The 12,154-nt window shown below is 45.6% G+C and overlaps 1 long non-coding RNA gene across 1 annotated transcript in view; it reads left to right on the top strand.

Annotated features, from left to right (window-relative positions):
- LOC139229156 (uncharacterized) overlaps positions 1-7,340 on the top strand; it is a 64,655-nt gene extending 57,315 nt beyond the window's left edge. The window contains exon 3 of the long non-coding RNA XR_011587665.1: positions 6,842-7,340. This is a non-coding gene — a long non-coding RNA (uncharacterized lncRNA). The remainder of the gene's footprint in view (positions 1-6,841) is intronic.
- The last annotated feature ends 4,814 nt before the right edge of the window (positions 7,341-12,154 follow it).

The raw sequence follows: 12,154 nt of genomic DNA, 5'->3' as shown, positions 1-12,154 counted from the left end.
AATTGCTCACTTGATCCCAAAAGCTGAGAATGCCTCAGATGCAAAGTGTTTTTATTTCTTGCAGCTGCAGCAAAGAAAAAGGAAAGTTCAAAGAGAACATTCCCTGTGTCCCTTCATCTGAATGTAAATGCTAGCGTGAGTTGGAATGGGTGTCTGATGCTGTCAGAAGTGGAGATAGATAACTAAAACCCTAGTCTCAATTTGACTGTGTTGCTGACTTTTCTATAAATATTTTCGAGTGCAAGCAACACTTGGTTTGTGTTTCAGTGAATTTCTCTTTATTTGCTACTGCGGTGACATTAAGCCTCAAGCCTCAAGCCTCAAGCCTCAATATGTTTTACCCCAAATTATTTATTCCTGAGGATGAAGGAAGGATATGCATGTGGCAGCTGATGCGTTACATCTGTTTTTATTCACTATCGATCTTATGAAATCAGGTGGACATCATAAAGCTAGTGAATCTTCAGTGGCATTGCTCAGATTGAGTTAGATCAAATGCTGTTTTACACCATTAACAGAGCAATGTATTATTCTGCTGCTAAAATGGACCTGTGTGGTGTATAAGCTGACCTGTTCCTTTACATCTGAAAATCCATGGGTCACATGTTATGCTGAGAACACACTTGCCAGTGCCCTCCAGTGCTGATCTTGCTGGAGTTTGCTGGGTCATCGTGGATGCCTTCCTGCCCATCAACACAACAAAAACAGATTATCTGGTCATCATCACATTGCTGTTTGTGGGAATTTGCTTGTGCGCAAATTGGCTGCCGCGTTTCCCACATTACAACAGTGACTGCACTCCAAAAGTACTTAATTGGCTGTTAGGTGCTGTGAGATGTCCGGTGGTCATGAAAAGCACTATATAAATGCAAGTCTTTCTTTCTTTTACTGTTAGATGTTCTAGTGCCCCGTCCAGGGACTCCATTTACCACCCTCTTTGGACTGTTTGTAAGGGGGTTCATACCAAAACATTTTGTTTTAAAAAAACATCTTTGGTTGTCCAGTCTTCTTATCTGGTCTGAGCCCCCTGATGGGGCTCACTTGCATCCTTCTGGAAGCCCGTACACCTCACAAAGATAATGGGTCCCTAATGGGTCGGGAAAGCAGGAACCGGGGAACAATTCTAGTTCAAGTTATAGCTGAGTTTTTTCCAGGACACACTGCCCCTGGCTCCTTCCCCCGGGCATCACTGGCCTTGTAGGACCAAGGTGGAATTTCAAAACATCACAGGTCACAGACCAGCATGTTGGGAGTCTCAATCTTTTTCTGAATCCATAGCATTTTGTTCTTTCTTAAATGAGTCTATGGTTTTTATCCATGCAACTCTGCCCGTCCAGAAGTTCATTCCATGTCTTGATCACTGCATGAAGATGAACCTCCTGATATCAGTCCTAAATTTACCATTTTACTCATTTGAAACTGCCTTGTCCTAATCCCAGATTAAACGTTTCCATACCATTTACTATCATATATATCTCTATAAGATCACTTCTCAGCTGCCGCCTTTCCACACTGAAAAGCGCAAGTTTTTCTAGTCTTTCAGTCATCCACAGATCCTCACCACTAGAGATCAGCCTTACGACTCTTCTCTGCACTGCTTCTTACACTTGAATGCCTCCCTTGTTTCTTGGTGACCACAACTGGACACAGTAATCAAGATATGCTCTGACCAGAGCACTATACAGTTTGATCACATCTTATATCAATCAGTAGATTATGGGCCCAAAATTAATGGCCTTACCACCCACTGCCGCCGACATTCCTCCTCGGGTTCCGCCCAGTGCCACTTTCGATTTGGCCTGGAGTGGGTGGGAGGGGAGAACCGCCGGGAACCGCCCGCTGACGTCAGCAGACGGCCGAGTGGCGTGAGTGGACTCCCGCCCGGCGAGATGTCATACTGATGCGGGCGGTAGTCGGCGCCAGAACAGGGGTGGACCGCTGCGAGGAGGCTGGGCTGTCCCCGATGGTAAGTATGAAGATCGTAAAAAAAAGGCGACTAAACATTTTATAATGCTTTTCTTTACAGGGACTTGCCTGGATAAGGTCCCCTGAAGGTCTACCGTTTTTTTTTAATGATTTTTCTTTCCAGCTCTTCGACCCTCCGTGGGCCCGACTCCACCCTCGGCGACACTTGGGCGGCAAGCGTCTTTGCCACCGAGATTGGCAGCTCCCGCCGGCTGCTGCCCAGATTGGTGGCGTAAGTCCCTCTTTTGCCGCCCGCCGACCTTTGAAGGACCTTTTCGATGAAAGCCCCGTCCAAATTACCGTCAGGTACCTCGGTGGCCATTGGTGGTCCTTTGGGCGGCACTTGGGCGGGCGGGGGCCTTCACCAATTTAGGCCCCTATGTTTGCATGGCAATCTAAAGATGTCATCAGATATGTTACCCAATTGTCCGCAATGTTCCCAGTGCTCATTTTTTAAGAGCCCCTATGTTAAAGTTTTGATAGTTGACACAGAGGAGGCCATATCAAACACCCTTCTTCAGAACTTCCCATAAGGCTGTACTTCACTCAGGCCCTGGACTTTAAATTCCTGACCCTTTGCATCCTCTGCAGAAAGCAGCTGGATACTTGTCTTGTTACCCAAGGCAAGTTGTTCTATAGTGCCAGGTCATTTTTGCTCATCTCCATGGAGTACTTGATGGAAGCTAGGTTGCTCTGTGCAGATTATGAAAGCATTCATTTCGAGCTGGGAGATTGCATTGATAATACTTGCAATCTCTGGTTGGTGGGTGGCAGAACATCCTGATAATTAACTTTTTAATGCTCCAAGAGACTTTTTAAATTAGTAAATCCACTTTAGTATCCTACAAATGTTATTTGTGTTGCAAACCATTTACTCTTGCAGCGTCTGCACATTTGCTAAGTTCCTTGTAGCGCAAAGAATGCTGGGGCATCAAAATGAGCCCCATGCACCATTAGCACCTAACTCATGTTAATTTCTCTACGTTTTACAGGAACGTGTTGATTAGTTCACACAAATTAACACTGATACTAATAGCACCAAGCCAGAGGGCAAAATCATGGCTTTGTGTCATGACATTCTCTCACCATTAAACACTGTGGCCACGCTCCTTGATTAGAATTAGCATCGAGGAGAAGGGGGAGTGGGGAGGCGGGGGTGGGGAGGGGTGGGTGGGGGTGAAAATCAGGGGCCGTATAGCAGCAGAGGAAGGAATAATTGAGAACCTGTGTCCCATGAGCTATTGTGGCCAGTCAGTCTGCTAAGGTATTACAGATGACGATATCAAACTTAACCCCCTCTATCGCATACCATTTAGAAACATAGAAACATAGAAAATATGTGCAGGAGCAGGCCATTCGGCCTTTTGAGCCTGCACACCATTCAATATGATCACGGCTGATCATACAACTTCAGTACCCAATTCCTGCTTTCTCTCCATACCCCTTGATCCCTTTAGCCGTAAGGGCCACATCTAACTCCCTTTTGAATATATCTAACAAACTGGCCTCAACAACTTTCTGTGGTAGAGAATTCCACAGGTTCACAATTCTCTGAGTGAAGAAGTTTTTCCTCATCTCAGTCCTAAATGGCTTACCCCTTATCCTTAGACTGTGACCCCTGGTTTTCGACTTCCCCAACATCGCTGCACTCCCTCAATAGCAAGAATGTCCTTCCTCAGATTAGGAGACCAAAACTGTACACAATATTCAAGGTGTGGCCTCACCAAGGCCCTGCACAACTGCAATAAGACCTCCCTGCTCCTATACTCATATCCTCTCGCTATGAATGCCAACATGCCATTTGCCTTCTTCACCGCCTGCTGTACCTGCATGCCAACTTTCAATGACTGATGTATCATGACACCCAAGTCTTGTTGCACCTCCCCTTTTCCTAATCTGTCACCATTCAGATAATATTCTGCCTTCCTGTTTTTGCCACCAAAGTGGATAGCCTCACATTTATCTACATTATACTGCATCTACCATGCATTTGCCCACTCACCTAACCTGTCCAAGTCACTCTGCAGCCTCTTAGCGTCCTCCTCACAGCTCACACTGCCACCCAGCTTAGTGTCATCTGCAAACTTGTAGATATTACATTCAATTCCTTTGTCTAAATCATTAATGTATATTGTAAATAGCTGGGGTCCCAGCACTGAACCTTGCGGTACCCCACTGGTCACTGCCTGCCATTCTGAAAAGGACCCGTTTATTCCTATTCTTTGCTTCCTGTCTGCCAACCAGTTCTCTATCCACGTCAATACATTACCCCCAATACCATGTGCTTTAATTTTGCACACTAATCTCCCTTGTCCATTCTACTAGTTATATCCTCAAAAAATTCTAGGAGATTTGTCAAGCATGATTTCCCTTTCATAAATCCATGCTGACAACCAGCTTCCAGACACCTGCCAGTACCAGCCTTGAGTTGGCTGCTCAGAGTCCGAACAGGCTGAGGTGACAGGCACATCGGGTTTCCTTTCCTTTCTGTAAAGCACTGAGAACAGCAACAGAGCAACTCCCGGACTGTAGTGGGAATGCAAGTTGTGAGGAGGATGCAAAGAGGCTTCAAGGGGATATAGACAGGCTAAATGACTGGGCAAGAACATGGCAAATGGAATATAATGTGGAGAAATGTGAAGCTATCCATTTTGGTAGGGAAAATAGAAAAGCAGAATATTTTTTAAACAGTGAGAGATTGGGAAATGTTGGTGTTCAGAGGAACCTGGGTGTCCTTGTACATGAATCACTGAAAGTTAACATGCAGGTACAGCAAGCAATTAAGAAAACATGTTGACCTTTATTACAAAAGGATTTGAGTATAAGAGTAAAGATGTCTTAGCCCAAATGATTACTAGTACCATGATGATCATTGTATTGAGGGAATGGCATCATCACATATTCCAGATACTGAATACTTAAATCCAGCGAACACATAGCTAAACTTGGATAATGAATTCCATATAATGATAGCAAGCAACACTGACATTCTGTACTTAGAGGAGATTACATTCAATTCCTTTGTCTAAATCATTAATGTATATTGTAAATAGCTGGGGTCCCAGCACTGAACCTTGCGGTACCCCACTGGTCACTGCCTGCCATTCTGAAAAGGACCCGTTTATTCCTATTCTTTGCTTCCTGTCTGCCAACCAGTTCTCTATCCACGTCAATACATTACCCCCAATACCATGTGCTTTAATTTTGCACACTAATCTCCCTTGTCCATTCTACTAGTTATATCCTCAAAAAATTCTAGGAGATTTGTCAAGCATGATTTCCCTTTCATAAATCCATGCTGACAACCAGCTTCCAGACACCTGCCAGTACCAGCCTTGAGTTGGCTGCTCAGAGTCCGAACAGGCTGAGGTGACAGGCACATCGGATTTCCTTTCCTTTCTGTTTATCTTGATTCACTATTATTCATAGCAATCGATATATTCCCCAGAGGATGCTATGACATGCCATGGGAAAGGCTAAGCATTCTGGTGTCTCTTCAGGTTTTGGCCTTGGAGGCTCTATCACAGTTTTGATGGGGGAAGGAATTGCTCCTAATGCTCTTTGCTGGACCTTCCCCTGAGGACTTTTGCTGACCTGATTCATGTTTTTCTTACCAAAAACTAGGAATCATCAGTATTTTAACATACGGATTGTGCTTGGTGCAATTAAATATTTTGAAGAAAGATATCCAGACCATGGTTGCGAATGCAGTTAATAGCAGTATTGTCGTGCGGCAAGTGAGGGTGTGGGAGCCAGAAGAGCTGAGGGCCCAGGGGCAGCACAGGCCAGCCCACACTGTGATATGTGTGTGCACTAGGTCCGTGCAGCAGAGCAGGTCTCCAGTCTTCCTGGTTTACCCTTGTCATTAGATAAAGGCCTAGCTCTGTCATGCCCATGCGGTGGCTGATGTGCAACGGTCACCACACGTTAAAAAAATTCTCGCACAGGCATCTTCCACCCCTGGAGCTCAGGACTGGAATATGGGGTCCTCCATTGAAACATCTATGAACTCATCCCTTTTGGTGTGGGAGCAAGTCATCCTCATTCGATGGACCGCCTATGATGATAAAAGATGTCTTATTGCAACTATATAGGGCTCTGGTGAGACCGCACCTGGAGTATTGTGTACAGTTTTGGTCTCCTTACCTAAGGAAGGATATATTTGCCATAGAAGGAGTGCAGTGAAGGTTCACCAGACTGATTCCTGAGATGATGGTTTGCCCTATGAGGAGAGATTGAGCAGACTAGGCCTATATTCTCTAGAATTTAAAAGAATGAGAGGTGATCTCATTGAAACATACAAAATTCTTACAGGGCTTGACAGGGTAGATGCAGGGAGGATGTTTCCTCTGGCTGGGGAGTCTAGAACCAGGAGTCACAGTCTCAGAATACGAATAAGACCAGTTAGGACTGAAATAAGGAGAAATGTCTTCACTCAGAGGGTGGTGAATCTTCCGAATTCTCTACCCCAGAGGGCTGCAGAAGCTCAGTCGTTGAGTATATTCAGGATAGAGATCAATAGATTTTTGGACTCAAGGGGAATCAAAGGATTATGGGGATAGTGTGGGAAAGTGGAGTTGAGGTAGAAGATCAGCCATGATATTGAATGGTGGAGCAGGCTCGAGGGTCCGAATGGCCTACTCCTGCTCCTATTTCTTATGTTCTAGGACATGCTGCACCCACTTGCTGCCCTCGCTGACCATGTAAACTGACCTTTCTGTATAAATGGTGCACTTGCGTTGACACCATCTTGTAGTCGCAGTATGTTAGTCAGATGATTTAAATTGGGTTTCTTTTCACTGTATGTTGACAGACATTGGTAGTCCAATATGAAAGTAGTTTCTTTCTCCTCCTGTCATTCCATCTTTTCCCCCAGCCATGGAGCAAAGCCAAGATCAAGATCAAGGCCAAGACCTCACTGTGCAGAAATCACAGCAGTGATACACATATCATATCAAAGCCTCCTTGAAAAAGTGCAACATCCCCACCGATTCTTGGGAATCTTTGGCCCAAACTGCTCAAGGTGGAGGAAAATCATCGGAGAAGGCGCCGAACACTTCGAGTCTCTTCGTCGGGAGCAAGCGGAAGCCAAGTACAATCAGCGGAAGGAGCGTACGACAAATCAAGCACCCCACCAACCCGTCCCTTCAACCACTGTCTGCCCCCCCTGTGACAGAGACTGTAGATCCTGCATTGGTCTCCTCAGTCACCTTAGAACTCATTTTAGTGTGGAAGCAAGTCATCCTCGACTCCTAAGAAGAAAAGAGTGTATCGGTGAACCAATATGTTTTTCTCCTTTACTCTTTCCAATCTTAGAGATGTTAAGCTGTTCTTGCACTGTAACAACCAACATCTACTGGCAGCGATAGAATCAATTTGAGCCTGGCAGAAACACATTTATGTTGCCTGGCTCTGAATCGAGCTAATAAATGTTAACTCTGTTGAAAACACAATTAGAAGCATTCCACATTCTGAAAACATTAAGAAAGACCTGGTACAAGAGACCTTCTGCATAGTTTTAAAACCCAGTTTGACGTCACACTGGGGTTATAATCCTTGTATAGTGTCAAACTCTATTTTTCAGAAGAAAAGAGATGGCAAAGAGGAAATTTGGCAGAGGTGTTCAATATTCTGAGAGGCTTTTATAGATTCAATAGGAAAGAAACTACTTGCATGGTTGTGAGTTAGTAACTACAGGGTATAAATTCACAATCATTACCAAAAAAAAACAATGGGAGTTTTTTTTTAACGTGGAATGCCCGACCAGAAACAGTGTTGGAGCAGAATCCACTATAGCTAAGAAGTAGATGTAGAAAATAAAAAAATAAAAGGATATGAGTTAAGGGAAGGGGAACGGATCTGAATGGATAGCTCATTCATTGAGCCAGCACAGCTTTGATGGACGAAATGGCTTCCTTCTGCTATTGTGAGGTTTTATGGCCTCCGTGAGGGGGATTCACACAATTCCATTCCAGTGTCGGATCAAGACCAAACTCCAGCATTGCTGGGAAGTAGAAAGCAACTAAAAGATAGATAAATACGAGCAGGCAAGCTGCATTGTTACAGGAATGAAGGAAATCATTAAAAAGTAGCAAGAAACAGAAAGAATACCTGATAACAAGGTACACACAGGCAGATTGCATAGAGAAGCTCAGTCTACTAACAGTAGAAAAAAATGTCTTATATTGAAAGGGTTAAAAAGGACAAAATACCTGCATAATATGAAAAAAAACAGAAATGTCAGCTCGTCAATTTTTCACATGAAGTACCATTTCACAATCATAAAGTTCTGCAACAGATGCTTTCATTATTATATTAATCTCTAAATCTGCCATGTCATCTTCTGCAGAAGGACTCCACATGTGCAATTGCATCTTTACACTTTGCTAACACAGCCTGAACTGATAGCTAATCAAATATGACTACTGACCCATGTAATCAGCCACATTCTCAGATGTCAAAAAGCAGCTTCACTTCATGAAATCATGTAGACAGCACGTCACTGATCAAATATTGTACAGGGAACCTTCTGCACTTTCCAGCCTTGATTGAAACGTTATGAACTTTCAGCGTGTAACATAAAGGAAGCGAACATGCTCTGCTTGTGCTGCCTATTTTCTCTGTCGCTTGAATTTTAGATCAGGTCTCAAAAGGCCGTGGATGCTGGGACAATTGGAGCTATCAAGACAGAGATTGATGGATCGTTGTTAGGTAATGATATCAAGGGATAGGGAGCGAAGGCGGATAAATGGAGTTGAGGCACAGATCAGCCATGATCTAACTGAATGGTGGAGCAGGCTCACGGGGCTGAATGGCCTGCTCCTGTATCGACCCTGGAACATCATGGACCGCCGCGACCTGTGTGAGAACACCACCACAGGTCGGGGCTATAAATAGAGCTGGAGCGCCGGGTCCTGGAACATCGTGGGTGAAAGTGCGGTGAATGAGGTTACGGGGCTCAGAAGAGTCAAGAGTCCAGAGGCACCACGGGCCAGCCCACACTGCGATATGTGTGAGCACTAGGTCCGTGCAACAGAGCTGGTCTCCAGTCGTCCTGGTTTAACCCTTGCCACTGGATAAAGGCCTAGCTCTGTCGAGCTCGTGTGGTGGCTGATGTGCAACGGTCACCACATGTTAAAAAAATCCACGCACAGGCATCTTCCACCCCCTCAATTGGAGTTCAGGACTGGAACATCAGATCCTTCATCGAAATATCTGCGAACTCTTGTGGAAGCAAGTCATCCTCGTTCGAGGGACCGCCTATGATGATGATGATGTTCTTATTGCCTGGTGCAATGAAGGAGGGGTGTAGCTAAAATCTGGGGATAGAGTTTTCTCATTGGGCACAATCGGGATATTGCGGCCAAAATGCGCTCAAAATTGCTCTGTTTAGGGTACAGTTCAATTAACCGATAAAATTTTTTTGCATGATCAAAAATGTAATATCTTCAATGAAGAGTTGAAGAACGCAAAATCTTCACTGCCAGGAAACGGGAAATGCCGACTAGCCAAAGAGTAGGGGACCAAATAAAGGGGACAGAAGATCCCTGATGATCAGCATTCAATTTTTCATTTAGACCTCGGACTGGGCTGAGGGCCTTCTCCAGAGAATGGTTGGACCTGAAGGTAGGGACAGAGACCTCTCCGTCCAAAAGGGGTCCAGTAGGGCTTCAAGCGCTATCCCAGAGACTATTGGTCCACTCTACTAATGGTCCCTGGGGTTTGTCAGTGGCAACAACAACAACCACAACAACTTATATTTATAAACTGCCTTCAATGTAGTGAAACGTTCACATGAGTGTTATCAGACAAAACAATTTAACACCGAGCCACATAAGGAGAAATTAGGGCAGGTGACCAAATGCTTGGTCAAAGAGATAGATTTTAAGGAGCGATTTTAAGGAGGAAGAGAGGTAGGGAGGCGTAGAGGTTTAGGCAGGGAATTCCAAAGCTTAGGGTCTAGGCAACAGAATGCACAGCCACCAATGGTTGAGCGATTATAATCAGGGATGCTCAAGAGGGCAGAATTAGAAGAGCGCAGATATCTCAGTGGAGGGGGGGGGGAAGGCATTGTGGGGTTGGAGCAGATTACAGAGATAGGGAGGGGCGAGGCCATGGGGGATTTGAAAACAAGGATGAGAATTTTGAAATCGAGGCGTTGCTTAACCAGGTGCCAAGGTAGGTCAGCGAGCACAGGGCTGATGTGTGAACGGGACTTGTTCCGAGTTAGGACACGGGCAGCCGAGCTTTGGATGACCTCAAGTTTATGTAGGGTAGAACGTGGGAGGCCAGCCAGGGGTGCATTGGAGTAGTCAAGTCACGAGGTAACAAAGGCATAGATGAGAGTTTCAGCAGCGGATGAGCTGAGGCAAGGGCGGAGATGGGTGACGTTATGGAGGTGGAAATAGGCGGTCTTAGTTATGCCGCGGATATGTGGCAGGAGGTAAGGATGGCGCTAGTGGTGGTCTAACTCTTGGTGGCGGCGAGCTAGCTTTGTATTGCTATTGACCCCAGAACCTGGAAACTGGTTCAGGGTCACGTGTGATCAGGGCTGAAGAGACACTCCGACCCTCCTGGGATGGGTTGAATGAAATCCAGGCCTTTGTATCATGGAGAAGTGGAACATCAGATTTCCTTCATGATGAGTTCCTGAGCTTGGCTGGGGAATCAGAGCAGGTGCAGAATGAATGATATATAAAGCACTTCTGCTGTGGAAGAATGAGCTCACATTTCCGCAACTCTTCTGTGACCTGCTACAGAACATCATTGATAAAAGGATGGGGAATAACAAAATAAGCTGGACAAATTAATCAATTCATAAGCATTCAGTCATGTATTCAACTGACATTGTAACCCATGTATAAGCTGATCTAAGTTGTATGCCTTGAGAACACTGACCACAGGGGGCGAACTTGTGGGAGACACTCCTAACCTGGACTTTCCGGTATAAAAGGGGAAGCTTCACCCGCCGTCTGCCTCATGAGGTCTTGGTAATACAGGTAACTGGCCACAGAGTGATCTTTTCTCAATTTTGGGCCTCGTGTGCATTTATACTGTATAGTAAGGACATATTATTGGCGACGAGGATGGGATTTAAACCACGCGAGCATGGCCACTAGCACACAGAAGAGAGGTACTGTGTTGGTAACGACTTTATTGAGAGACTAAAGCAAAGTTTTGTCACTAAGGGATGGTTGGGACAGGATTCGGCCAACAAACGCAGGGCTCATTTCCTGACGGTTTGTGGATCCAGAATGTACTCCCTGATGAAGGACCTTCTAGTGCCCGAGAAGCCAGCGGACAAGACGTTCGAAGAGTTCAGTAAGTTGATCGGGGAACACTTTAAACCGGCGAGCAGCATGCACATGGCGAGACACCGGTTTTACATGCACCGGCGGCGAGAAGGGTAAAGCGTACCAGACTTTGTGGCAGATCTCAGGCGATTGGCGAGCCTATGTAAGTTCCCAGATGCATGCAGGGCGGAGATGCTGCGAGACTTTTTTATTGAGGGCATTGGGCACACTGGGGGTTTCAGGAAACTGATTGAGACCAAAGACTTGACCTTGGAAGCTGCGGCTCTGATAGCCCAGACAATTATCTCAGGGGAGGAAGAGACCAGAATGATTTATGGCAAAAATCTTGGCTCAAATGCGGTAAACGACCAGGGAGTCAACATTGTTAACGCGGCACACAGTTCTCCAGGCAGACAGGAGCAATCGGACATGCCCAAGCATTTAGTCGAACCCAAAGGGGGAATTCAATAGAGACAATCGCTAGCTGAACACTGATTCATGCCATCGCAATGGATAATGCGGCCAGTAATGGGGCCATCAACATCTGTTAATGGTGCGCTTAAGGACAGTTACAGAGACAGTTTGAGATGATCGACTGGTAATGGACCTTTTGTTTCCAACAACGGCGCCTCCAGCTCATGCTGGAGATGTGGAGGCAAACACCCAGCCAGAGCTTGCAGGTATCAGCAATATACGGCAGAAACTGCAACGTCAGCGGTCACTTGGTGTGTATGTGCAGGAAGCCTGCAGCCAGGTTGATGAACGAGGAGGACAGGCCCGATGTAAGCCCTACGAGGCCAAATGAATACTGGGGGAAATCGCTGGAAGCTGAAGTTCAGTGAGTTCATGTGGAGCACATATACAGTTCATATACCAGGACGCCACTGATAATGATG

This window comes from Pristiophorus japonicus, chromosome 18 (assembly GCF_044704955.1).
Source record: "Pristiophorus japonicus isolate sPriJap1 chromosome 18, sPriJap1.hap1, whole genome shotgun sequence".
Classification (NCBI taxonomy): Eukaryota; Metazoa; Chordata; class Chondrichthyes; family Pristiophoridae; genus Pristiophorus; species Pristiophorus japonicus.
This window is presented reverse-complemented; position numbering and strand designations above follow the sequence as displayed.